Here is a 27,533-nt window from a genome sequence, read left to right on the forward strand (position 1 = left end):
GTCCCTGCAGGATTTCCTGCCTCATGCAGTTAGTGCGGCATGCAGCAGCGCGTCGGCCACCAGGACAGAACCGCAGCGATCATGTTACAGCCACCCAGTGCCGTGCCCCATACGCGGGCAAAAGAAAGCTTTCAGAAGAAAGGCATTGTACAGATTTGTTCACCACTGGTTGCAGAGTTACATTTCTTAACACTACCCCTCACCCCTGCGTTTGAACTAACACGAAGGAACATTAAGTAGGTTTTCTTCCAGCTAAACACCTTCTCTATAAGGAGCTGTGTGCGCCTTGGCAGGTCATGTCTGCCCTACACACAACTCCTGTATGCTCAGCCAGGCTCTCCTCCAGGTCTACAAACATTTTTGCTTTTCAAAGGGGTTCGCTTTAACCACTGCTTCATGCCAGGAGACCTTCAGAGCTATACCACGTCCCGTCAGCCTCACGCCTTGGTAAAACCCTTCTTGCATTTCTTACACAATCCTCTCTCCTCTCCAGGATCCTGTCTTCAGAAGTCTGGTAGAGCAAATCTGTAGGTCTATTTCAACATTACTTACCTTCCCTATAGGAAAAAACAGTATGTAAATAGGTATCAGACCCAACCATGGCATAATTGCCATTACTCCTGAATTTACTGCAATTAGTTAGTTCAAGCAGGTCCAACATTCATGGAATTAGAATCCAAGACACACAGCAGTGGCCGCATTATCAGTGCATGGAAATTAACAGGTAAGAATTGTCAATGCAGCAGCCCTTCACTTCTCTGCAGGTCTCAGGTTGGAGTGTTTCACAGGAAAAAGTTGAATGCAGCTCCGAGGGCTCGTCTACATAAAGTAAGCTGCTTCCACAGGCCTCATGCAAAAGCCTCAGCTTGTAGACCACCCCAACAGCTAAGCCTCTTGTCAATCTCCACAGTGCTCACTAGCTCTGTTTAAAGTAACAAGGAAGTTATTGCAACCCAAACAGAGTAGTACATCGAAACAATTAGCACTGAAGACACTACATCTATCTGTAGCTGGGGTATTTTACTTGAAACTACATATTGCCTGGTTCTCTGGACAGGTGTTCCCAATGCAGAAGTGGTCCCAAGCTGTTGTAAGGGACCACCAATGCCTTCTGTCCCCATTAGAGGCTAAACCACACTTCGAAAGAAGTTTTCTGTACAGTCCTCCTTCAAGGAATCTTGTTTGTACACACCAAAACCACTTTGTGAACCAAACCAATAAGCAGTATAAGGGCAGACAAGGAGGGGATTCAGTTCAAAATTGCACTGCAGCTCCAAACAAAAACCAGAAAAGCAGTCTCAGTCACTACAACCACATTGAAACATCTTTTGGGGGAAGTCCAAGTTCCCCTAACAGTTAATCTGGGTTGGAATCCCACGAATCTTGCCAAATGACAGCCAAGAGGTGGCACTACTGGATGCTGCCTTTCTGGACCACTGCTACTTTTCTTCCAGAGACAGATGCCCGAAAAAGGAATTATTACACCTTCTCTCTTCAGCTTCAAGTCAACAAATCATAGGTTTAAGTGCTATTCAGGTGTAAAACCTCAGGCTACTGGAGGTGATATCCATTCTAGACAGCTGCCCAAGCAAAGTGTTTACATATTGTGGGAACAGATAAAGATCTCATAGTGCATGTAGGGAAGTGGCTGGGAAAACCAGTGTGGGTTCCTCCTCCCTTGGGAAAAGCCAAATCCATTCCTGGAATTGGCTTCTGTCAATGACCCAGGTGCACTTAGGGGAAAACGCAGAAGGATGGAGAAATCCATCTCTCAAGGAGATTTAACCCTGAGGGGAAATAACCCATGATTTGAGTTGAATGTTACAGGATGTACTACAGTAGGAACCACTTGAAGCACCAGAGAATAAGTCTTATAAGGAACAGGACAAGTACAGTGATGACCCAACACAAGCTGGTCGTGGCAGCCAACAACCCAACACGCCACCTCTCCTGTCTTGAGTGACCACCTTGACAGACGAAGCCCAAGTCATCAAATGTTCTTATGGACATTTGGCAGAGCCCTATGGAATGTGGAAATTATATCTGTGTATATGTCAAGGAACAGAGGATAGGGGATAATGAGGATATATAAACCTGACTGTTGGATGTAAAGGTGGTTTTGTCATGTAGTATAAGTTGTAAGTGTTGGTGAGAGGGAACTTCAGGCATAAGAAATAAATAGAATGGAAAGAAAAAAAGGTATGGGATAGAAGGATCAAATGTTGTAATGCAGCGTGGGTTAGGTAAGTAGGTGGAAAAGTGTTAGTAGGATATAGAAATGAAACCATATATGAATAAGACAGTCAGAAGATACTTAGATGTATCAGGTAACATAAAGTTGGAGCATGATGCAAATGGCATGGAATAAGGGGTGGGAATTGTACTGGGTCTGACTGGGGTGGTGTTAATTTTCTTCATAGCAACCCATATTGTGCTGTGCTTTGTATTTGTGGCTAAAACAGTGTTAACAATACACCAATGTTTTAGCTATTGCTGAACAGTGCTTGCATAGCAGCAAGGCTTTCTCTCTTCCCTGCACTATGCACCTCTACCCGCTGTGAGTAGGCTGGGGTGGGCAAAAGTTTGGGAGGAGTCACAGTCAGGACAACTGACCCGACATGATCAAAGGGATTTTCCATACTGTAATCACATCATGCGCAGCAGTAAAAGCCCATGGAAAGGAGGAGGAAGGCGGAACACATTCATAGTTATGTTAATTGTCATCTGAAGCAGTCATTATGCATGCTGAGGCCCTGCTTCCCAGGAAGTGGCTGGACATATGCCTGGCAATGGGAAGTAGTGGATGAATTCCTCCTCTTGTTTTGCTTGTATGCACAGTTTTTGCTTTCCCTATTAAACTGTCATTATCTCAGTCCATGAGTCTTCTTACCTTCCTTGTATTTTATCCCTATTCTGCAGGAGTGGAGAGTGAGCAAGTAAGTGGCTGTTGACCGATTGCAACCCACCACACCTGTATCACTATGTAAACAAGAAACACAAAGAATGTAAATGGTACATATTAAGGACCAACAAGTTCCACCACTAAAGATATTTTTTAAAAAAACCAAAACACTCCCATCCTGAAAAAACAGTATGTCACTCTTTTCCAATCATATAACAAAAATCATTAGAGGCAACAGCAGGTATGATATTTAAAAAGTATACACATGTGTATGCAGACACATATGTATATGGAATAAAGTAACAGCACTATTTTCCTGAGCAGCACTTTGTACCAAACTTGCTCCATCAAATCTAGAGCTGAAAAAGCAATTCAAAAGCAATGGCTTTGGACTTCCCCCATGACACTGACTGGTCCTTCTGCACAGGGCCCCAGGGTGGAGAAGATGAAGGTCTGGTGTGCTTGTAGGGTATTAGGAGGGCTGTGCTGGTCACTGGCTGGGTTTGGTGCTGCTGCAGCGCCTGCCCCGGCTGACAGACCCCTCTTCTCTTCTGTCTTGGTGTTGTCTCCCTGCTCAGCCCTGCTCCAGCAGATGCTGCCCCACATCCCCACTTGCACACACCTACACTTGTGAATGATGCTAAACTTGCCCTGCCAGTCTGTGAAACAGCTGGTAAGGGTCAGACCAAAATCCTTAGAGTCAAACACTACTGAAATTCTGATTTCATTGAGAGCAGTCTGTATGGCTGTTTCCAAAAACTGTGATATTTACTTTAGTCCATGATGCTTTCTAGTCTTTCCATCCAAATAACAAAAGCAAATACGATGCATTGTGCCAAAATTCATGTCTGTTATTGGTGTAAATTCACTTATTATAGAAGTGTTATCCAACTAACAGACTTACAATCTGGAAGTGACCTTTAAATTTTCCTTGAAAATGCTTAAACAGTAACTCTAGAAATTCATCACCACAGGAGATGAGATGCAAATAGTTGAAGAATTCAGATCCATGTATTTTGTTAATCTACCATCCATCTGTTAGATGGTTATAGCATGATCCTATAGCCTATAAAAACAAATCTTGATCAGGTAGTACAAACAAACAAAACAATCAGATTTCTAATAATTAACATGTAGGGTTGTTTTGTTTTTTTTTTTTGCATAAAGTCAGTCACATCATCAGATTAGTGCACTTCCCCTAATGGAAGCAGGTTTTATCATAGACTGAATATTTTAAAAGACTTTTAGGTCAGGAAAGGAGCACATAAAGGCCTTAAAGAAGAAAATAACATGAATCAGTACCTTCATTAGCTGCATACAGTGTAAGTTTCTGGTCCAAATTATTAAAAAGTCTCATATCATGGGACATAATCAACTCAGACTTGAAAATCCTCCAATGCACACACACAGTTTTTGCATTCATTGGAGGACACAGGACTCATTAGTGGCAAAGTTTCAACAATCAATTTAAAAAAAAAAATTCAGAGATGATCTGGGAAAAGAGCCTGCCATTGTCCCACAATAGTTACTACCCTTATTAAACATGATTCTTTAAAAAAGGGGCAACTGTGGTAACACAATGAACAATGGATCCCTGGCTCCCAACCATCAAATATTGAGGAGAAGCTTTTGTTTAAATTGCTCAATTACTGTCAAGTTGTTTACTGACCTCTTAAATTTTATATTACAACATGCTGCTGTGGTAGAACTGTGAGCACAGATGAAATAGCTGCCTTAAAAAGCTTCTCCCCCTCCTTTCACTGTATAAGGAGCACAATTCACCAGAAGAAGACCTCAATTCCATACTTTTAAGATGAGGAACAGCTACAATGGGCTAGAAATGAATTATAATGAGGCACAGTGCTCCACTTGAAGGGTAGCTGCCTTTAAGTACATCAACCTGCCAATTACAGTTGCAGAAAACATTCAATACTGAGATGTGTGAGAGCCTGGAACAAAGAGGGAAAGACAAGACCTCACTGACCCATTGCCACCTCTGCAGCAGAGGTAGCATGCACACTTAGGGGTAACAACAGATAGGGTAGGAGGGTCAGAACAACCTGTTGCGGTTTTTTTTTTCTTGGAGGAAGAATATACCATAATGAAGACAGAAGTGCCTTTTATCATAAATGAAGTCTGCCTACTTCTCATATATGCTTGCAAATGCTGTGAACCACCAAAATTCCCTTCAGTGGAGTGCCTCCCTGCTGCCAAACTAGATTGGCCCACAGTGCTGCATCCCAGAGCAGAATGATCCAGCCTTAAAAACATGAGTCACTACACTTGAATACTTGACAGTTACACTAATATTATTTTAAAATCAAAGGACTTGATGTAATCTGTACTTTGTATACAGAAGGAACTATTTAACACAATTGGGAGTGGACTTGGACTCAGGCTAGTCAGCTTCACCTTAGCCCCTGGGAAGGTGATAGAGCAACTTATCTTGGAAACCATTTCCAAACACATGAAGGACAAGAAGGTGGTCAGGAGTGATCAGCATGGATTTACAAAGGGGAAATCACGCTTAACCAACCTCATCAGCTTTTACAATGAAGTGATCAGCTTAGTGGATTTCTTTAGAGCAGTGGATGTAGTTTACCATGACCTTTGTAAGGCTTTTGACACTGCCTCCTATAACATCCTCAGACAAGCTGACAAAGTATGGGTTAGATAAATAGACAGTGAGGTAGGCTGGAAAATGGTTGAGCTGCCAGGCCCAGAGTGTTATGATGAGTAGCACAAAGTCCAGCTGGAGGCAAGTCACTAGTGGTGTACCTCAGGGGCTTATACTGGGGCCAGTACTGTTAACACCTTCATTAAAGAACCAGGATGTGGAGTGCACTTGCAGCAAGTTTGTACACGATACAAAACTGAGAGGAGCGACTGGTGGGTGTGCTGCCATTCAGCAGGACCTGGACAGGCTGGAGAAATGGACAGAGAGGAATGTCATTAACTTCAACAAGGGGAGGTATTAAGTCCTGCATCTGGGGATGAATAACGCCAAACACCAGAACGTGTTGGGACCAAGTGGCTGGAAAGCAGTTTTGCAGAGGACAGCCTTGGGGTCCTGGTGGACCACAAGCTGACCATGAGCCAGCAGCGTAGCAGTGTACCCTCACAGCAAAAGGAGTCCAACAGCATCCTGGCCTGCTTTAAAAGTATTGTCAGCAGGTCCTTGGCAACCTCTAGCTGACCTTGCTTCAGCAGGGGGGTTGGACCAGATGATCCCAAGAGCTTCCTTCCAGCCTCAACCATTCCATGAGGTTCTGTGTGGGTGAAGGCCTAACTAGTATTGGCACAGGTTTGCTAAATTACTTTAAACAATATCATAAGAAAGACCTAGAGGTTTCATTCAGGGATTAGGGCCAGACTGGGCAAATAAGAGAACTTTATGAGCACCTAATTAGCCACATCATTAAATTCATCAACGTTAGAAGCAAGTCACAGGCGTTACCTCCAATGAATGTCACATTTCAGATCACATTGAGGCTAATTCATGGCTCGGTTCTGGAATAAACAAGAGTGGATATTAGATGGAGCCACAACACCACAGGAGCAGAATCAAGACTGATATATCCCTTTCCAGAAATATTTCCAAATAATTTATTTCTAACAACAGTAAAATACTGCAGCATCATCACTATTCATTTTTTTCTTCATAATCTAATGTCCGTTTGTCTTATACTCTGCAAGTACCTAAGCTGCAGTTCGTCAAGAAGTTTGTACAAATACATTGTTATACTCCCTAGAATTATCTGAAATTACTTTTCTGGAAGTTGTGATGTTGCAGGGCTAAGAAACTGATATTTTTCTCCCTGTTTGAGATGATAGAAACAAATAGTCTGTTCATCAGTGAGAACGTTATTGTGAGGCCATAAAATACCTGACACCACATACCTGCTAGACGGGAGGTAAGGAAAGGAAGATACATCCCTACTGTGATTTGTAATTCCACTGAACCCCAACCCAGGCCTTGTGCTCAGAGCTGAGGGCAGATATCAGGCTGTTGCTTTAGGGCTAAGTCCTTCAAGAAGAATGAGGAAGGGAAGGGAGGGGGTAAAAGCCAGGCTTTTTCTTTCTTTTCTGTTTGTGTGAGGAGCACATACTTGTTTTTTCACTGCACAGTTTATACCAAGTTTAGTAGAGAAGTAATTGACTGCTATGGTTATAAAGGAGTCAAAAATGTATGGACAAATCACAGTATGAAACCTATTTTCTCTGCAGCTTATGTTAAATATTATATCTTAAAATAGCTGTTAAGCCCACCTAATTTTTTAAGAAATGATGATATGTCCAACTGACATAGAGCAGACAGCTCTGATCTCCACAGGTGCAGCAGTACTGCACATCTGACTAGAGCAGATACAGCTACTGTCAGGGAGAGGAGGGAAGAGCCAGTGTAGTGGTATGGCTCTACAAATTCCCTAAAGAAAGCAAGCTATGGATAAAATCACTTGCTTTGTGAACAACAGCACCCCACTCCACACAACATCTGGCCTTAAACAACGCGTTAGGAAAAGGCAAAGATGTACTGTGGAATTATTCAATTTACTATGGGAACACTAACTTGAGAAATTCAATTCAGGTTAACCTTGTATTTTCAGTAGTACTCACATTATTCCCTTATAAAACAGTAAGGGAACACAGCTTTAGATCTTCCTGGAATGGGGATTATTAGTAAAATAAAAATTCTCCTTGGAGAATTTCAGTGAGTATCTTGTTTCTGGATTATAAAGGCAGAAGAGAACAGGAAAGCAAGAAAATCTGGAGATAACTTTGAGGACAACTGTTTAGCTTGCCTGTAGGAACCAAAGCATTGTAATAAAATATCATCTGTGGATCTGAAGATGCAGGATGAAAGAAAAAAAAAGTCTTCTGATCTTCACTTTAAAAAGGCTAGCAGACACTTTCATACCTACTAGAGACTTAGTGGACCATGGTTTTTAGCAAGATGTTTCAATTAAGTGGAAGAAGGATATGCATGTGTGTGAAGATATAGCAGGACTAAGATCCTCATCCCTACTGCCTTAAAACCACATCATGTCTGTAGTAGAATCAATAGAAGGGAAAAAAACACCACTAAAAAAGCCTCAAACTAACATTAGAATGTTGCCTCTCACCAAAATGTCATGATTTATAGAAAGGTGATTTCACTCAAGATGTATCACATGCATTGCATTATACAGATTAATGGGCTAAAAATAATAAGTTATGTGTGCATGTGATAGAGAAAAGATGTGCTGTGCAGAAGTGCAGAACAGATCTTGGGGCGGGGGGGATAGGTTGTAAACAGTGCAGGGTGGAACAAATTCTAAGCTTAAAACAAAGTCAATAATAATTTATACTACCAAGTACAAGACATGATTGAAACTGCATCTGGATTCTAGATCTCATCCTGGACAAGTATCAGAATTAGTATTGAACAGCAAAGGTTGTATTAATTGAGTTTCATGATGAAACCGCAAAAAAAAAAGTATTCTATTACACTCTCAGTTGTTCATGCATGAATCTGGAGTAACAGTTCACATTGATGTTATTTTTGTACATTGGAGGCTTAGCAGGGAGCAGAATGGGAAAACACGGAATGTGAGGACTTTCATATACCTTTGATAGATTTTGTAGTTAAAAGGTGCTTTGTTACAAGGCTGCGAATGGACAGACAGGAACAGCTATTTCGCAGTCTTAGAAGATTTAATAGCTATGTGCTAACACTTGTTACATTTATCTCAGAAGATACCCAGGAAATATATTATAATAACGCCAGAAGGGAAGTGAGAAAAAGATTAAAATTGTTTTCCTGGTACTTCAGAATGGGAACAAAAAAAAGAGAAGTGTGAAGTGGCTATTGGGCCCCTGAAGTATACTACATAGCATCTGTTAAAAAACCAAAAACAACCCCAACACACCCACCCCCTTATCCCTAAATGCAACCTATCTGTTAGGAATGCTCCGTTATCTAAGGTTGTAATGGATCTACTTGTTTCTCCTTATGTCTTGTTCCAGGGTCTTTTGGGAAATCTGTAGTAAATTTTAACAGGTTTTCTCTCATCTCCCAAGCTGCTCACTGAAAAAGCAAAGATTGTAGAAGTGTGGATGCAACTTACATCTTCAAGAAATCATTTCATACTTATCTATTATAAAACAAAGAATGTTGAGGGCTCTCACTCCCTCAGTGGAGGGAAACTGGCAGTGGCTTGTTTGAAAAAAAACTCAAGACTGTCTCTTTGGACTAAATGAACAGAAAGCCTGCTCTCATAGTCTCCCTTGCTTTAGGTCTGCTGATTGGCACTGAGCTAGTTGTTAATAGTTATGACCTAAGCAATATTAGAATCACACGGATATCTTTCAGAAACACAGGATAAACACTTTCAATAAGCCATGCCATTAGGAATCAGACCAAGTCACAGCCAGTTATGAAATTTCCACTTAGAACCATTTTTGTTGATATACCACAGCATTTAGGAGTCTTAATCACAGGCCAGGACCCCATCGTGTTTGATGCTGTACAAACATGAAACAAGAGATGCCAAAACTCCAGTCATCTTCTGTAGCTGAAAGAGCTTTACACTTCCACTTTTAAGAGCAAAAGGTGGCTCTTGGTGCTACCTCAGAGCAACAGAGGTATCAATGCTTGCCTTCCTCCTAGCAAAGCAACACTAATCTGTTTCTGTTCAGCACAGACTGTCATTTAAGCAGCATTCTTAAAAATCACGTTATGAAATTAAAAACTGATATGGGACCAGACCATATGACTTAGAGGGACTTTTCATACAACAACATTTATGAACCAAAATTCTTAAGATCATTAGGGTAACCAAGATCTGGTATTAATAGAAGATTTCTTTTACACGAGGAGTAGCATGCTGTGTTTAATGCAACAGAAACCTGGTTCTGTCCTAACGTTCCTCTACATGGTGTGTATGCTTTCCCCAGGTACCACTTTTTGTTGTACACTAACGAAAAAGGAGAACTATGGTTCCTGCAGTGATGGTCACAGAGCTTCTAAAGGAACAGGGAAGCATTGCAGTTTTTGTTTGCGGAAGTATGGTTTTGGTTGATGCAGGTGAGAACACATGCAGGTTGTGAACCTCTAGAAAACACATTTGGCCTGTACTAACACCAACGTATGCACCAGATGAGGGTTTCCATGGCTCAGAAGTCCTCATATATACATTATGGTGCATCAGCCTTCAGAAGTTTGAAGTGAGTTTTTATTGCCTTAGAAGTTGAAGAATATTTTGAATTTATATGAGCGCTCCAGTAATAGTCAGACTACTATATCCGGCATCACACAGAACCTGACAGATTCTCCACAAAAAGCTACAGAACAGCTGTGAAGTGTAGTCGTGCATGGTAATGAGAAACAGAAGGAGAAGGCTAGAAAATATTTTGTTCACACATCTAACGTAATAAATTTATTTCAAGGTTTTTTACATTTCATGTGACTAGCTTTTCTCTGCACTCAGACAATAATTTTTTATTTTAATCAGCAAAAAACTCAGTCCAACTGATTGTCTGAGTCTATCCAAAGTACTCTTTAAGGTTCAAATAGAACACAGAAAATACTTTAGCTCTAAATAAAGAATGCAAAAATTGCTGTTCTTGGATACTACAATAGTGTATATAGGACTGTAAGAAAAAGGACTCCAAACAAAGTCGTAGAAAAGTTGTTAAAAATGCAGATCCAGAGAGATTACAGTCTGAAGGATCAGATACAACAAAGCAAATGAAACATGTACTAGTCTGAGAGAAGAGAAGTTCACAAATTCATTCCTAGTGCCCTGGCTCATTACACCATGTTTGCCACTTTGATCTCTGCTTCCTTTATATCCCTGCTCCCACCACATGGAGTATCCCAGTCCATTTATCAGGTAAGAGAGACAAGAAGCTGGAGTGCTCCACTTCAGGATTATTTTCTTGCTTTTTCCATCCTTCCCTTAGTCCTACTGGTCTGATGCTAGCCATGTCAGAGACTCTGCCTATAGCAGTCAGTGAAAGCACCCCTGTAATCCAGCACAGCTGGAAGAAAGGGAGTGGGTACATGGTTTAAAACCTTCTTTACACCAAAGCTCCTCCCATATTGGGTCTTGCATCAGCTACTGCAGATGCCATGCAGAGGAAGCAGAGCAAGGCACTGCAGGAGATCTAAGGTGCTGGCGGTGATAGGGAGATTTGTGGAGGAAAACAGCAGAGGAAATGCAACACAGAAGTATGTGACTCTTCAACTTTTTTTCTTTTCCAGTCCAATACAGTCATGATCATCCTAGGTTCATGGCCCTCTGCCACTAAACTCATTGGGCCCTCACAGCAAAGTGTTGTTTGGGGCATAGAAAAAAGATGGAAGTCCAATGGATCATATGGGTCAGTCTTGTAATATGAATGGGGTCCTTTGGCTGCTGAAAAGCCTCATTTTAGAGGCTTTTATATGACACCTCCCACACTCTTGCAGAAGCACCTATATAACATATTGTATTTAAATGTTTTCCCTCAAAGTATGTGTATTCTAACAAATATCTTGTATTTTTATTCCACCAAAATCTGCATTTAACATTTTCAAACATGGGATAACCTTTATCACAACAAGCAAGTAGCATGTGTATTTTCATGAGAAAGTACTATGCTTGCTAGGAAGTTTTCATAGATAGGTCCCGTAATCCATCCTGAGGAGATTATTCTTCCTACATGTTGTCAATTTTATGTGTTAAAGTTCATCCATAGTCATATCACAATTTATAAACAGGCTTTCATGAGGTGATCCCTCAGAAACGTAAGACAGTACACATAGTAGTTTCATGTACTACAATTAAACCAAAAGTTATATTCTACTTTGATATTAAACTCAGTGTTCTGATTTTTCTTACTACCAATTCCCTAATGAACCTTTTTAACAAGGCACTCATACTGTTTCAGCTGATGTGCAGTTTACTACTACTAATTCCATTTAAAAAAGTTAAATCACCTTTAAAGTGTCAGCCTGGATATCAAAGACCAAAGGAGTGCTTTCTTTTATAAATTTTTGTTTCCAGCATACATGGGGAACAATAAAAAAGAAAAGGAAAAAGGAGGGGGATTAACACATGTTTACATTTGTAAACCAATTAAAAAATAAATCTGATTAGCACATTGTTAGAATTTTATCATTGTATAGTCTAATCAGACTATATTATCATCCAAAATAATTGTCTAGCATTGTCTAATGTTAGACAATTAGTTGGTCTTATCACCACAAGGTTTGGGTAGAAAGTTTGGAATAAATATGCTGTCAAACATACTGTTTTCTAAAAGATTGAATCCTTCAGTAATAAGATAATATTTTGTCCCGTGGCTTTTGTGGCTCCAAAAGTCTATTTAATCAAGTGGACTCAAGACTGAAAGTAGAAGTTTTGACGTGAACTGATTCTGCACTGTCCAAAGGTATGTTTTTCTTCGAGCACAAAATAACAAATTTCAAAACCTCTACTTCAGATTTATGAAGTCTTTAGAATCATCCACATTGCTCCTCTGTAAAATATCTGGAAAGACCTGACTTACAATAGTTAGAAAACCTACTTGATCTCCTTAAACTCATAACTTAAGTACTTCAGGAACCAAAACATTTTACACCTGAGGTAGGCATCCTTGCTCCTTATGCTCATTTCTTACTGAAAGAAATTATTCCTCTCTTCCCTAGCTGCATTAGTTTTCATATTGTCCCAAGTACTGCCTGAGGAGGATCAGCATCCCTCCGGCAAGCCAAGAGCTGAAAAAAATCAGTCCACAAGAGAGAAGCAGAACATGCCGTTTGGGGGAAACTGCTAGAGATCCAAAGAAAGCAGTTCACATTGTCAGACTTGATGACTTAAGAGAACTTCAAGTAACTACAGATGCAGTACAGTACTATACAGTCTGCATATCCAGTCTGTATTTTTGCATATGTGTATATAGACACATCCTGCTGAACTAACACTTACTACACATGTAACCTGTGGAGAAGATTTTAAATTTTTAAAATGCTACAAGTTTGAAATGAAGCAGTGCTGTAGTACCTAGATGAGTACATCCTGAGGTATTTCAAATTTGAGAGTACCTAATTTCCTTTTCCAGATACAAGCTGTCTGGAAGTTTTGATTTTTTTTATTTTTTTTTTTTTGTTTATTTTACATAGATTAGTAGGATTTGTAGTAATCCCAATACAGCAAGAAGCTCAAGTTATTAGCTGTACTTGTTCACAGGAGCAGGGGGGAAGCCCCCTCTGTCACACCACAGCAGAAGGTGTTACTGATGAGGCTTGGTCTACATAAAACAAGGACAGTACTTCACCTTTGCTGTTTAAGGGAGTGTCACACAAACCAGTGATTATAAATTGAACTCACAGCGAGTAGGACAACCCTTAGATTAGACCCAGTTTTAAAACACACCCCGCAAGTTTACTAGTAATTCTTGAAGGGAAACAGGGTTTAAGTGCTTTAAAAGCCAGCAAAACAAAGCCAGTATATTCCAAATGTGGTATTCTAGCTCTGGAAAGGGCATTAAAGTCAACCCCTTATCACCAAGTACAAACCCCAAAGGTAGCTTCCAAAGGCCGATAGTGATCCTTAGACTGCACCAGCAGATGGTACTAGAGAAGAGATGGATAACACCAGCATTATAGTCCTGTGAAAATCCAACCCTTACAATACTTGTAATTACAACAGTTGTTATTCCCAAGGTAAAAAAAAATACAATAGGACTGTGGAATCCCTAAACAGTTGCTCTCCAGCAAGCCATAAAGCTTTCATGCCATGACAGCAGGTACGGCAAATGAGAAAGAAAATGAGCTCTCATCATTCATAGCTGACTTACAAAAGTCTTCAAGTAAGCTGACAATGGAATGATAGTGAAAAGACTGATAAGAATGGGGAACACCAGCATTAGACTACATAGGGCAGTGCTGTCAATTAAGGAGATCCTACGCAAGGTCTACAAATTGAGCAGGAACATAGTATTAGATGAGCCACATGCCCTAAAATTAATTCCTCAGTCCTACAACCATAGCAGCATCTGCAAGGATAAAGAATTAGAGAAATTCTGCAGTGACATCAAAATGTTCTGGCAGCTGCTTCTCAATGGGAACACAGACTCTGGACAGCATTCGTCTGCTCTGCCCCCACAAAAGCACAACTATCCAGTGAAGTCCATGCATGCCAAGTCAAGCAGCAAAGAATGACTTGTGAGTAAGAATGACTCAGTAATAAAATTGGGTTTGTCCATTCATAAACCATCAAGGTGATGCATAGCCATCATATTGGCAGGTTTAAACTAGATGAATGCTACCATCATTTCAGAAAGTGCAAGCTCTGCCGTGAAAGTATACAAATCAATACTCCAAAATCTATAAAGTGACAATACACAAAAGCTATACACTTTATTTTCTGCCTTGCTAGACAAACCTACAAGTAGGACTGCCATTTACATGGGTTGGTGTGAGCAAGACATAATATCCAATCCAAACCTCTTTCAATATCATCCACAGATTTTTGTTCCCTTTACATTTCACAGCAATAACAGCCTTTACATTCATTTTGGATGCATGTACCAAAGAATGCAAGTGTCTACCCCACCCTAGCCCACACAGAGAACCAGTTCGTCCAAAGGCTTTGGACTGTCTCCACTGCATTCACTCCTCTTACCCATCTCACCTCTCTGTATCTGAGCAGCTCTGAACAGGCACTGTCTGCGAATAAAGGAACATGCTTTCCCTTTCCCCAGCGAAGTGGAAAGTGCTTGCCCAGCCTGCACTGCCCTCCAGGCCAGAAGGACTAATGTTCCTTGGTTTGAGGACCAGTCATTCTGGGTGAGGAATTCCACTTTGGCAGGGAAGGGAGGGAATCTAGACACATTTTTAAGTACGAGTGGACTTACTAACTCTTATGATCACCACTGATGACCAGTGTATGTGTTGGAGGAGCCACTTTTTGACAGCCTTGTACTATCTTTGAGTATGTTTCCTGATACACTGCTTACAAATCTTGCAGACAACTGTGAAACATTTCCAAATAAGCTGTTACAAATAATTCTGAATAACTATCATTCAGCAAGCCTTTACAGACATTGTTGCCTCCTTAGAAAAGGGATTGACTGAGAACATTAAATCAATACAAGCCCAAGCTGATCCTTGACTTCAGTGCGAGATTGAAAATTGTCCTTCAAGTATTTTGAACACTTTTGTACTTCCTTCAAGGTCTCTGTAGCACTGACCAACCTTGAAAATTCTTGATCTACCCTACATCCTCAATGGTATTACTTGAATATTAACTAGGAGGTCAGATTGCAGAAAGTGCTGTTCAACTGAAATCATTAACAAGAAAGTTTTACACTGTCTGAGTTCCTCTGTCTGCCTTCCTATTCCTTGGCAGCAGCCAAGAAGTCCTACTGCCCTGTCTGACATCTAACAGCTTTTAGTAGCTCAAAAAAGCATCTTTGCTTGCGAGGGTCCTGCTTTGCCAACAATGAACTTCTGCCTTCAAGTCTTGGAGACAGTTCAAAAATCCATGCATTTTGCAAAATTAAGTGCAGAATCAGCCGTCCACGTCTTTTATTCCAGAAACATAGAGAAAATAGGTCCATTTTGTACAAGCTTATCTACAGCAGGTCTTAGCTTTTGTCTTCATCGTTTGATAATACACATTAAGAACTGAGAAGCATTATATTCTAGTGTGTTCCCATTATATACACAAGGACATGCACTCAGTAACATGAATTACCACTGTAAACCAGGAGCTGATCTGCCAGTGAGAAGGAGTAGGATTACTTTGATTAAATGCAAAAATTCTCATCAATGCAAGCCACCTCAGGCTTCCATGATTCTCAGAGATTTAGGGTATGATTCCTCTCATTCTAAATTAGATGCCTAAAATAGGCGAGATTAATCTCATCCTAGCTCTACCTATTTCTCTCCATTGACTATACCGACAGCCCAAGGTGACTAGTTCAGACACAGATATACAAAGCTAGGGGAGATTCATCTTACTTGAGATGTCTACAAGCTACCAATAAGCTCTCTCTCTCTGTAGGAAAGTCTAAGATATACCAAGAAATGTGTTTACATAAGGAAGCATCAATCCTGTAGCGACTGGTGGAAAAATCGTTTGAAATACTGAGCGATCATAGGTTTTTTTTTTTTTTTTTTTTTTTTTACACATCCTAAACAAGAACAATTTAAAAAAATGGAGAAAATAGACAGAACACCTGATCAAAATAGTGAAACAACAAAAAACATCTCCCCACCCCAATGACCTGAAAAGACACATTTCAAAGGCCTTAGTTTGTTAACTCTTACAAAAATGAAGCCTGAGAAAGTTTCACAGGCAACAGAAAGGCAAAACCATTTAAGCTAAAGGACAATATTGGCAGTAAAAAAATACAAATAAACTCGCTTTGAACTTGCCTTAGCCAAAAATCAGAAGGCTTCTAATTTTCACAGGAGCTTAGCTGGGGAACAACCAGCCTCCAACAGGGCAAAGAGCCCTGCTAAATTAAAGATGGACTATGATAGCCTGCTCAAAAGGATTTCTATACTACAGCAGCCGTAATGGCAAGAGGATGGACAGGATGACTCAGGAGGTCCCTTCCAATCCTATACTCCTAATTTAAGTTTCTACTTAATAGCAGAGATCACACTGATCAGAGAGAAAATAGCATCAGTGTTCGTGTAATTTAAGATACAACTTCAAATCTCTCCTCTTCTTCCCCCATCTCAGTCCACTCTGCCTTCATCTGACCATAAGCCACTAGTGCTAGATTGACTAAGCAGCCCTATTGCTTTCTTCCAGCAAGTCACCTCTGCCCTGATACTGAAAAAAAAGACAACTTCCAATCCCTCTTCCTTCATTACCACAGAGAGGATACTAAACAGCTACACAACAGAAAGTAATTTGAATTCACCCCAGCAGCACCCTTATTTATGCACTATACAGAATTGCATTTCAAAGCTGAAAAATAACACAAATAGATTACTCTGGTAAAACACTTCCTTTAGGAAACCAAAGATTATTTTATATATTTATGATAAATAACTACAACACTTACTCTAGGAAACATATCTTACTTGCAAGGCGGATTTATCTCACCAGAAGAGTTTGCTTTTCTCACACTAACACAATTCCACAGCAAGATGAACTCTAGTACTAGCTGGTAGGCACCAGCTAAGAACTGGCTGTAATGAGAAGACAGCTTTCACCTGGGCCTTACAGGAAGGCTCTCCTCCTCTTTGGGAGGATAATTGAATATCAAAATTAAGAAAGCAAAACAGCAGCACCTGTGGAGGTGGCACTGACACTCAGAAAAATGAATCCCTAAAGACGTTTTCTAGGGAAGCCTGTAAGCACTTGATGAGAGTATATGTTAGCTAAGTAAAACAAAAAGCATATAACCCAGCTGCAATGTCTGCACTGAGGTATGAAATACCGTAAGAGTGGAAATACTTACAGAAATGTTTTAGAAAAAAAATGGATAAACATTCATAAACAACATTTTAAAAACAAGATTCAGACCAACTCCCCTCTCTGAAGAGTGGACAGCACCCAGAAGCATGCCTAATTCTCAAATTAGGAGGAGAGGGCTGCCATGGTACTGCCACTCCTTTTGCACTCCCCTTTGTACCACTTCACACTACATTCAGGAGGGGAGAGGCAGGGACTTGAAGCACCTGTGGCTGCATGAAACCTGCATCTTAGGGAGATACATGTGCAAGGGTTGCTGGTAACAGCAGTAGAAGATGTCCTGTACAGCAAAGTGCAGTAAGTAGCTCAGTGCTGCCTAGCAGGGAAGAGGAGTGTGATGGGTCCAGGGAAATGTCGGTCGGTACTGGTGGGGGCAGGTGAGTTTTGTGTAGTGTGTGGTGTTAAGGTGGTGGATACTGTAAGGGGATGTGTTTATGCGGTGCAGCAAAAGGTGTTTGAAAGTCCTATTTGGGCCTGATTAAAGGCAAATTTTCTTGAGGCATTTACTGAGGGGAAAAAAGTTATTATTCAATGGAGTAGCAAGTGATTCAGGACAGCATTCATATCCTCTAATTATTTTTGGTGAACCCAGATTGGTTTCAATGCCAAAGTCACATTTTTTTTCAGTTAACCTCTATGATGGAAGAACTACAACCATTCAATCCCTGTTGCAGCTGGAGCCTGGACTTAGTGCTCTTGTGAGAAGACAGTGGAGGACAATTCCCATCAGTTGTTATTGCAAGGGGAACAGTATTAGCATGACTAACCTTTCACCTGATTGATTAAGAACTAAGAGACTCATGGGGGCAAATCACTGAGCCTAAGCAAATTATTGAAAAAGTAAAGAAAAATAGGAGGCAAAATTAAGTAGCTTTATATGATCCCCTCACAGCCCGAAGCTAGTCCAGAACTCAGTGAAGACTGTAGTGACATCAAGGGAACCCCATTATGAAGAAAGAACATGATGTTATACATGGGAAAGGACAAGTAAAGTATCCCTTCCAAAATGCTGCTGACCCTGGTGAGAACGTATATACTGACTATATAGGTTATTTCTGAACAAATAGTTTTTCAAAAAATACACTGTTTAAAGTTTTCTGAGATGCTAATAAGAATCATTGTTGCTCTCAGCCAAGTTCTTCCCCACTAATTGCAATGCAGCTGCTATTAGCCAATTCCCCTTGCCTCTCCAGCTTCCACAGTGATTTGAAACCCTGATAATGTTTTTCATTTTGTTCTTTCTGTAGACAGAGGCAAAAGCATTTCCTTTCCAACAGCATGACACAGGCTACAGACAGCCTGACGCCAAAGCTTTCTGCAGATCAATATATTTAATGTGTTTGAAGTCAGTAAAACCTCCAAGGCTAGTCCAGAGTTGCCTGAGGAAAAAGAAAGCCAAAAGGCTAGAGAGCCGTGTAGATACGGATTTAATATTCAATTTACTTACTTAATGATATCTCCATTTTAACAGAAACCCATTTAAGTTACCTTGGGTTGTAATTTACAGCATTCTTCTCAAAAAGTTTTGGTGAGCATGGAGAAAAATTTAATGTAGTAAGTGGAGTCAGACACACTCAAACCCAGGTTGGCAGGAGGTATGTTTATATGCATAAAGACAAAACAGTGAATAAATCCCAAAGATTGTGGGAACAAAAATATTATCAATCCCATCACACTGATTCTTTTTCTCTCATTCTCCCAGATATTGCTCCAGCCACTCTGGCCTTTCCCACAAGCTTTTCTCATTCACTTAAGATACCTTTCATTTTCGTTAACCTTCAATCTTTATTGCTCCAAAGCATCTTTCTTGCCCATCAATGAAGTTTTAATGCCTCTTAACTACAAAAGCCAGAGGCAATCACATAAGTAAGGAAGCCAGTCATTCTCCTATCAAACCCATCAGAATTGTTCTTCCATTCAGCCTCCAAAATTCCCCAGGAATTCCCATTCACTCTACCTTCTTCCCCTCTCCCACTCCACAAAACTGTGTATCAAGAAAAAAAGGAATAAGCCTCACTAAAAAAGCTGCCATACTTTTCAGTCTTATTTAGTATCCATCAAAAAACATGATTATGTATTAGGCTAGCCTGTAAAACTCTAGAATACCACAGAGCAATTGCTACCTTGCTGTCAATCTTTAAAAGCTGCTAAATAATGATACCCCAAGCTCACTATTTGTCTTGCAAAATAGAAGCGTTTTTTGTTGCTTACAATTGGAAGAGCAACTTAATAAACTTCAGCTCTATGTACAACCTTAGGCTGCCAGACACAGTGAATAAAATAACATCTTCCACCTTAACATAGTATTAACTATGATGCTCAAACACACATTGCTTTAAATGTAAATATAAATTATTTCATGCTAGTATTTCAGCAAGAATGAATGAAATTATTTCATCAAAGCAGATGCAGTGGGAGGTAAGCAAGGAGCAGTAGCTGTTGCTGGTTTGTGGGAAAAAAATTGAGTCTTTCTCTCTGTCATTTTTTCTTGTATGGAATAGGTGGTTAGAAAGAGGAATGCTGCCTTTCGGTTACATCAAAAGGTCTGGCTATGAAGTTCCAGATGACTTGTGCTGCTTTCCTAACAGTCCGGGTTAACAAAATAATATTTGCAAAGTGTTTATAATAATTTTTATAGGGTTTTTATTCAAAATCTGGAAAGTAAGAATCAGGGTATATCACAAAATCATTAAATTTAACATAATTTATTTCTCTTTCTGAGTGCATCCCATTCTGCTATAAATCTTCGTCCTGGTACGTTGTAGTGCTACAAGAAAGTAGGGTCCCTGCCACAAATTCCAGGACAGTCTGACTCCAGCAGCTCTTGGGAATGGCACTTTATTCCTTTGTAGCACATATACGAGGGGAGCAGGTGAATTATATCATCTGGGTTCAGCACAGCAGAACAAGAGAGAATTAAAGGAACAGCTTCAGTGTCTGGTTTTTACGCAATGTTGTCTTGTGTTTGAAACGGCAGAAACCAGCTGCGGGCATTGCACCGTGGGATCAGGTCTGCCTGATGCAGTATCAGAGGCTTTGGGCAGCAGCCCAGCTCGCTGCATGTCTCTGCTTACCAAGTCAAATTGCAGATGTGCTGCTTCAGCCAGAAACTTTATTTGACACTTATCAAGTTCTTAAAGAACTTAGTGATCAAAAAAGTGACAATCCCCTCTCAGAAAAACTGTCCTCGTGGGGGTCCTGAGGCCTCTCGTGGCTTGAGGTTCTTATGATGGAAAAGTTTAGCCTGAAAGCAAGTAAGCAATAAAAATTCGCACATGCATTCACATCACAGCGTTAACTCTCCTCTGCATAAACTTCTCATTGAACCAACCCTTCTTAGCTGCTTGCCCCCACTATTCAGCAATGCCTAACAGAATATATGCATTTCAGAAAACAAGCACCATTTCCCTTGTGCCTGTTCTTCCTTGTGATCTACCAAAAGCAGTTTTTTGCCCATGCTTTCTGAAGAAACAGCTGTAATGTCATGTAAGAACTGCATGCTAAAAAGGCAAAAAAATGTACTATGACATATAAAAAAAGGACATTTTCTATCTCAACAGGACTCCCATCTGAGCAGCAAAGCTTCTGTTTTGAACTTACATTCTCAGGGTTCTTGGCTGTAATTTTTGTATCCTACACTACAGACCTCAAACTTTGCACATGATTTTCCAGGCCATGAAAATGTCTATTCTATCTCTTAAATTTAAATACGACATTTGTAATGCTGTAGCATCTAGAGAGTCCAACCAATAGTGAGTCAGACAGATGACAGAAAAAATACTCTGCCTGCAAACTTGTACTCTTTTACATGCCAGTAGTGTAGGTAAAAAGTCCAGTACAGTCCATCGGCCTGTGGACCAGGGGCCAAATTTCTCTTTGCTGTATATTGGAAGGGCTCAACCAGTTGACTTCAAATAACCCATGCCATTTCATTCCAGCAAAGAGTTTGCCCCAAGGGTCCTGCTAACACTTTTGATCATAAACACTAAAAGGGCAGTAATCCTCAAGTTCAAATGAATTAACACACTAGGTTTCTATGGCTCAGAAGAAGCAAAAGCTGTTCAGTCTACTGTGAAAAAAAGGTATTTGTCTGATAAATGAAAAAAAAACCCAACCAGAGTGTTGCCAAAATAAGCATGTATACAATGGTTCCAAAATACAAATTATTCACTCCTAAGCACATACAAGGCTGAATATTATCGGTGAAAGGACACAGCAATGCTCTTCTGGAAGCTTCTCATGAGGAAGGCAAATGTTGCACTCTTTAAATTCCGACTCACACAAGGAAGCCTGCTGAAACCACTGGGACTGTTCACCTTGCTGTGAGGTGACCTACACCTGCGCTTCCCAGTGCAAAACTAGAAATACAGCCAACCCCAACCTGTCCTAAAGGGTAGCTGATACTACACTTACTTTTTGTACCTGTACAATGAGTTACACCAACAGACTTTCAACAATAGAAAGAGGTGAATAAGAGGTTACAACACAATACTGCTGTAGGCCTGGATTTGTTATACATATTTAATCATTATTCTGAAGGAATGGTAATGACCAACTGTTACGTAGGTTAGTCAGACCTGAAGAAAGCTGTTAGGAAATTTTGAGGGACCTCTGATCCAAATGGGGACTGCGATGGCAGGGAAAATGCCAGGCTGCCAATTTAAGGTCTGGTGATCGAGTAGACTTAACAGGAACTTCTCATGCAGATTGCTAGATTTTAACCTAGCTATTAGCACTCAAGAAAAAAATCACAGTTTCATGTGAACAAGTCCTTCCCTAAAACAAACACACATTTGTTCAAAAAGTAGCACTATCATCCCCCCAAAATATTAAGAAAGGCAGTACTGGAGTTACGACTTCCTATAACTTCCTGGAACAGCATGTTCTTGTTGGTTACCTAGCTCAAAACACTGTGCCAGGGAAAAAAAAAAAAAAACACATAGAAAAAAAGAGATAACAACAAAAAAGAAAAAATAGCTGAAAAATATTAGGGCAATGAAAAACTACCCAAAAGACAGAGACATACTACAGAAAGACAAAATGGAAGTCCTTTTCTACATAACCATTTCTCAAGAAAACTCGTATTGTGCTCCTTTATTCTGCTATAGTTCTGTAAAAATATCTTCTTCTCAGAAGTTTCTACTGTAATTGTTGCAGAGGATTAAAACAAAACGGCCCCAATATTTTCAGTGAGACAAAGAATAAGAAACACAATAACATTATACGATAGTATGGAGAATGTAAATTACAATACCTTCAACAGAGCATAATTAAACTGTATTAAACATTGCTGTGAACTGTCAATAAGTGCATCTATAGGCCATATTTAGGTTAAAACTGTGAAGACAAGACAACATATTTTTTTCTGCTCAGGTTAACAGCTCTAGATGAAGTTAACATTGGTGTGAATTCAAACTCCCAACCAGAAATAAAACCCAAGCTATTTCATCCTGCAATAGTCTGGAAAAGAACAGCAATTCTCATGTGAAATAACTCTAAGAGGAGAATCTTAGTACCATATGTTGGTAGAAGAAGAAATCTTATTTCTTTAGGTAGGTTCTTGGTCAAGAGGAAGTTTGGACCACATAGAAATTCACGTGTCTGAATATGAAAACTGCCACCAGAAAACACTCGTTCAGTGGCTGCTGAAGCTCATTTCTTACTCTGCCTTGTTCTTTGAAGTCCCACAAATATCTCCATCTTGGCAACAAGGTGCTCATCTCAAATTCAGGAGCCCCTGGGACCCTGAAACAACACCTAGGCCCCAAAATCTCAGATCTGCTCAGCGTACACCTAAAAGACAGAGGCAAATTTGCACTTCTTGGAAAATAACCTCGTTTTCTAGGGTGCAGCTGGAGAGGTAGTATCCTGTACTACACAAGCATACAGCTGGAGGACTTACTTGGGTGTGAGGTATCTCGTTTCCAGGCTCTCCCCACCCTGAGGTGGCATGGACACTCACTTTCCAGCAGAACTAGAAGCTGGTCTGGAAAACAGGAGTAGGGAGTTGTCCACTAGTCCCACTACAGCCCTGCCAGAGTGAAGTGAGTTGCAAATTTCATGCAGCTGGCAGAAAGCCTCGCGAGAGGATAGCGCAGCCCAGTGGCTGGGCAACTTGGTGAGGAAGGGAAGAGCTGTTGGTATCACACAAGCAATGAGTTCCCACATATCTGGCAGGCTGCAAGGAAGACCATGAAGCCTGATGAGTCCTTTTAAAAAACCCTGCTATGGGGACCTACCTCCAGAGAAGAGCCCGGACTCTGCAGCCTGTAGGCACTGGGCTGTGCTCCGCCTTTGCTATGGGCTATTTCAAGGCAGTTTCTGCTGCGTTTGCAGGTTTCCACCCAATCCTGGCATGCACTACAGAGGGAGATTGTGTGTCCCAGCCCTATGTCTTTATTGAGCCTTCCTGGGACTGGCTACTGAAGACACCTGTTTCAGCCCTAAATATGACAGCAGAGAAGCACAGAGACTACATCCTGCCCTTTGTTTTTACACATAAAGCATTTCTGGCCCAACATTGTAAACACTTTACAATTCTCCCACCAAATGCAGTGGGAAGTGTACTGTGTCTTCTATATTTTGATTTAACTCTCCTCTGTACCTTGCGGCTGAGGACAAAAATGTTGTCCTTGTGATAAATTTCCTTACCATAAGATTACCGACACTAACAACAATGAAGAGAAGAAAAAACACTAGAAAAAAAGAAGTGCATTACTTAGACAAAATAATGGAAACCATAAATCACCGCAGTGACAGGGTTAAATGTGAAACCTTTAATTATACATTTAATCATTTACCAATTTCTTATTTTCCCTGTAGTAACGTTCATGAAGCTTCAATAAATTTGAGTTTGAGGATGATTTTATTTTATCTGTGAATTGCAAAAGCAATACACATAAAAATGGTTTTAAGAATAAAAATAATATTAACTTTAATCTTCAACTACGTTGACACCTTTACTGAGTACCTTTATTGTTCTCAGTCATACTGGCCCTCACTTAATGGCAGCACTGTGTTAATGGACATCAAGCCCATGTCCATTGCACAGATATATAAAATAAAATAAAACTAAGGGAGAAATAAGTGGTGGTTCAGAAAGTACACTACTGTATTAAAACAAGAGAGTGTAATTATATTGTTAAAGAAAACATTTTGTTATTTATGAGGTATGGACAAACCTGTGCCCGCAGGCTGTGTCTGCTACACTGCCTTTCCACAAGGAGGCAAGAAGCAGCTGCTGAAACAGAAAAGTGACTCCCCAGCCCCTGAACACCTTTTCCTGTGGATCCCAGGGTCCAGCAACAGTGCTGTCGTTGCTGTTGCTGTCAGGTTCAGAGTGGGCAAGGGAATAACTTGATTTCTGTAAAAATTCTGTGCACCAGCATAATCTTTCAGCACACTCAGAGCAGTACTTACTGAAAACAAAAAAACCCAAACAAAAACAAAAAGCAAAAATAGCAAAATTCCTCTTCTTCTAACTGGAGAGTAAGGCAAAGTCCAGACAGCCTTTGTGGTTACACAGACCCCCTCAAAGAATGTGCAGTAGGAAAAAGCAGACTTTCATCAAAGTTGAAACATTGCTTGTATGCTAAGAAAAACAGCCTAATATTATACGAAACACACCATCTAGTAGCAATTGTAAAGGCACTATTATACTGCTAGATATTGCATTGCATATCAGAGAGCTGTTGGCAGGAAAGTACCTGTCCTCTGGAGCACCCTTCATTTTGTTCTATCATGTTGCAGGCTCTGGCAAATTGCCTTAAGGTTCCTAGCTGGGGTGGGCTGTCACACAGCTAAAACCATAATTCAGCTGCTCTGTATTTTCTTTTTAAAAAAAGTGTCCACTGTGCCTGGGTTGCATGGAAGGTGGGTTTGCTCTTCTCATTCAGCTCATGCTTTCTGCCTCAGCACAGAAGACAGAAGCAGATGGGGATTTCCCAATGTTTGGGGTGCAGAAATGGGCAGGACCAAATACAGTGGGGAAGCACACACTCAGAGGGACTTTGAGCCATCCCAGTGGAGGAGGGCAACATTTTCATCACGTCTTGTGTAGAGACACGAGAAGGAGGACTCCAAGGTCATCTTCAGGTTTTGTTTGGATTTTGTGACATGTTAGTCATCTGTTTCGATTTGAATCACCTTTTTGAAAAATAAGTCATCCTCTGTACGTGAGACTCCTGAATCTGTTGGATTGGCTTGTTGGTACTTGATAGACCTCCTGGGTCACTGCTATGAACTGGAGGAAATGCTCCAGACTCTGCTGCAGTCTCTGCCTCTACCACTTTTTGGAACAGGCAAAACCAGAAAGAAAAGGGGATCATGTAATTAGGTTCTGGCTATCACATAAGTCAACTACACATTTGCTTCTCAGCTAGGTAATTTTTTCCATTGCATTTTGTAAGCAAGAAAAAATTGCCTAGGGAAAGCAGGGAACACAGGCCCAGATCTGTAGGAGTCTGAGTACAGACAGCACTGGGAAAATGAGTTTTCTTCCTTTCCTCTTTTGGATCTCTTTTTGAATCATGAGTAGTTTGGACTGATTTAGTAATAGTTAGATATTTCTGTTTCACCCACCGAGTTTGAAAAGGGCCTTAACAGCACAACATGCATAAAAAAATCCATGACACAGAACTGCCTGTTCTATTAAATCCATGTTCAGGACTTAAACCGAAAGTGTGGGAGGTGTCTGAACACATGTGGGGCACCAGTGTCAGAGACCTGGAAACAGGAGACATTTTTATCATCTGTTTCTCAAAAATTACTGGAGAGGAAATTCCTGAGGCAAAGCTTAAAGCAGGATCACTCATTCTGTACTTGACAATGCAAGACTGAGATGCCGGGGCATTTACTCACCCTGCCAGCGAGATGATCTGTAGGTCTTTGGACTTTTTCTCTCTTTCCTTTCTCTAGTCCACTCATGCATCAGGTCCCTTAGAGATAAGGGACAGCCAAGTGAATTTACGTCTCTTGCTCTGGGTGTAAGATGGTTTCCTGTGACAGAGAGAATATAGAGACCAAATGTGGCATATGAAGGCACTGGAAAAATCATTTCCAATCATACTATAATTCAAGTAGTTCCTACCTCCTGCCTTCAACAGTAGCCAATATTGAGGAATAAAAACCCCAAGAGACGGTTTCCAAATAAGCAGCCTGGGGTGATCATTACTTAGTAAGTGCCAGAATATTTTATGCTGTGCTATTTAGTTGTAGAGAAATAATACATGTGAGGAGAATTTCCAGTGTTTTACTCAATATATCAATCAATTCTGCTAGTTAACTGAGCACATTTCAAATAAGTTTTTCTTTCATTAGTGTTAAATGCATGTATTTTTAAAGTTTCTATCCTAATGTTCAGGTACTACAGCAATGACCATGATCCTTTCTGAAATATTCATTCCATCCCATCATTCTATGCATGCTCTCTTTCCTGTATCTTCTCTAAACTATCTTTTCTACTTGCTTTTCACTCCAGAATGTCTTCCTTAAAGCTTATTCATTGGTTTTGTGGTTTTTGTGAACACCTATAGACTTTTCCTCTTTAGGGATGAGCTGGTCAGACCTAAATATATTTCAGAATGGTGACCGAGCACTTCTGTTTCCCTCTTTTCCTCCCTGTACCACCAAGGGAGCTATGGGAGACCAGTTTAAAGTCGAGCATGATAATCATCTATAGCACTTTTCTGCTCCATTTCCTTCAGAAAATTGGTGCATCTGGTAGAGAAGTGGAAGAGGATAATTCGGAACACACACATGAATCACATCCTCTACAACCACTGCGCTGCCATGGGTGAAGTGGACACGCAAACCCCCAAACATACAGCACTTAAGAACATTATTAAAAGCAGAAACAGGCAAATATCTAGCTTCAAGGATTTCAGAGCTCCCCTGAATTATTTTTGTGAATTGTCAACTGAATAACCAAGAGACTGGAATACTTCAGAAAAAAAGAAACCAACCAAGAATGGGTAATTATTTTAATTGCCTCACAAAGACTAAAACACAAAGGACTTTCATTAGGGGTAACTTTGGAGGTGAAATGCCAAACTTCTCTTCAGAGATTTTTCTATTAAAGGTCATGGGTATCAGAATGTATCATCTCACTTTAGATCAGTTATAAAGCTACTATAAATAAAGTCTCCTATATGGCACATTGTCATTGATTC

Source organism: Gavia stellata, chromosome 3 (assembly GCF_030936135.1).
Source record: "Gavia stellata isolate bGavSte3 chromosome 3, bGavSte3.hap2, whole genome shotgun sequence".
Classification (NCBI taxonomy): Eukaryota; Metazoa; Chordata; class Aves; order Gaviiformes; family Gaviidae; genus Gavia; species Gavia stellata.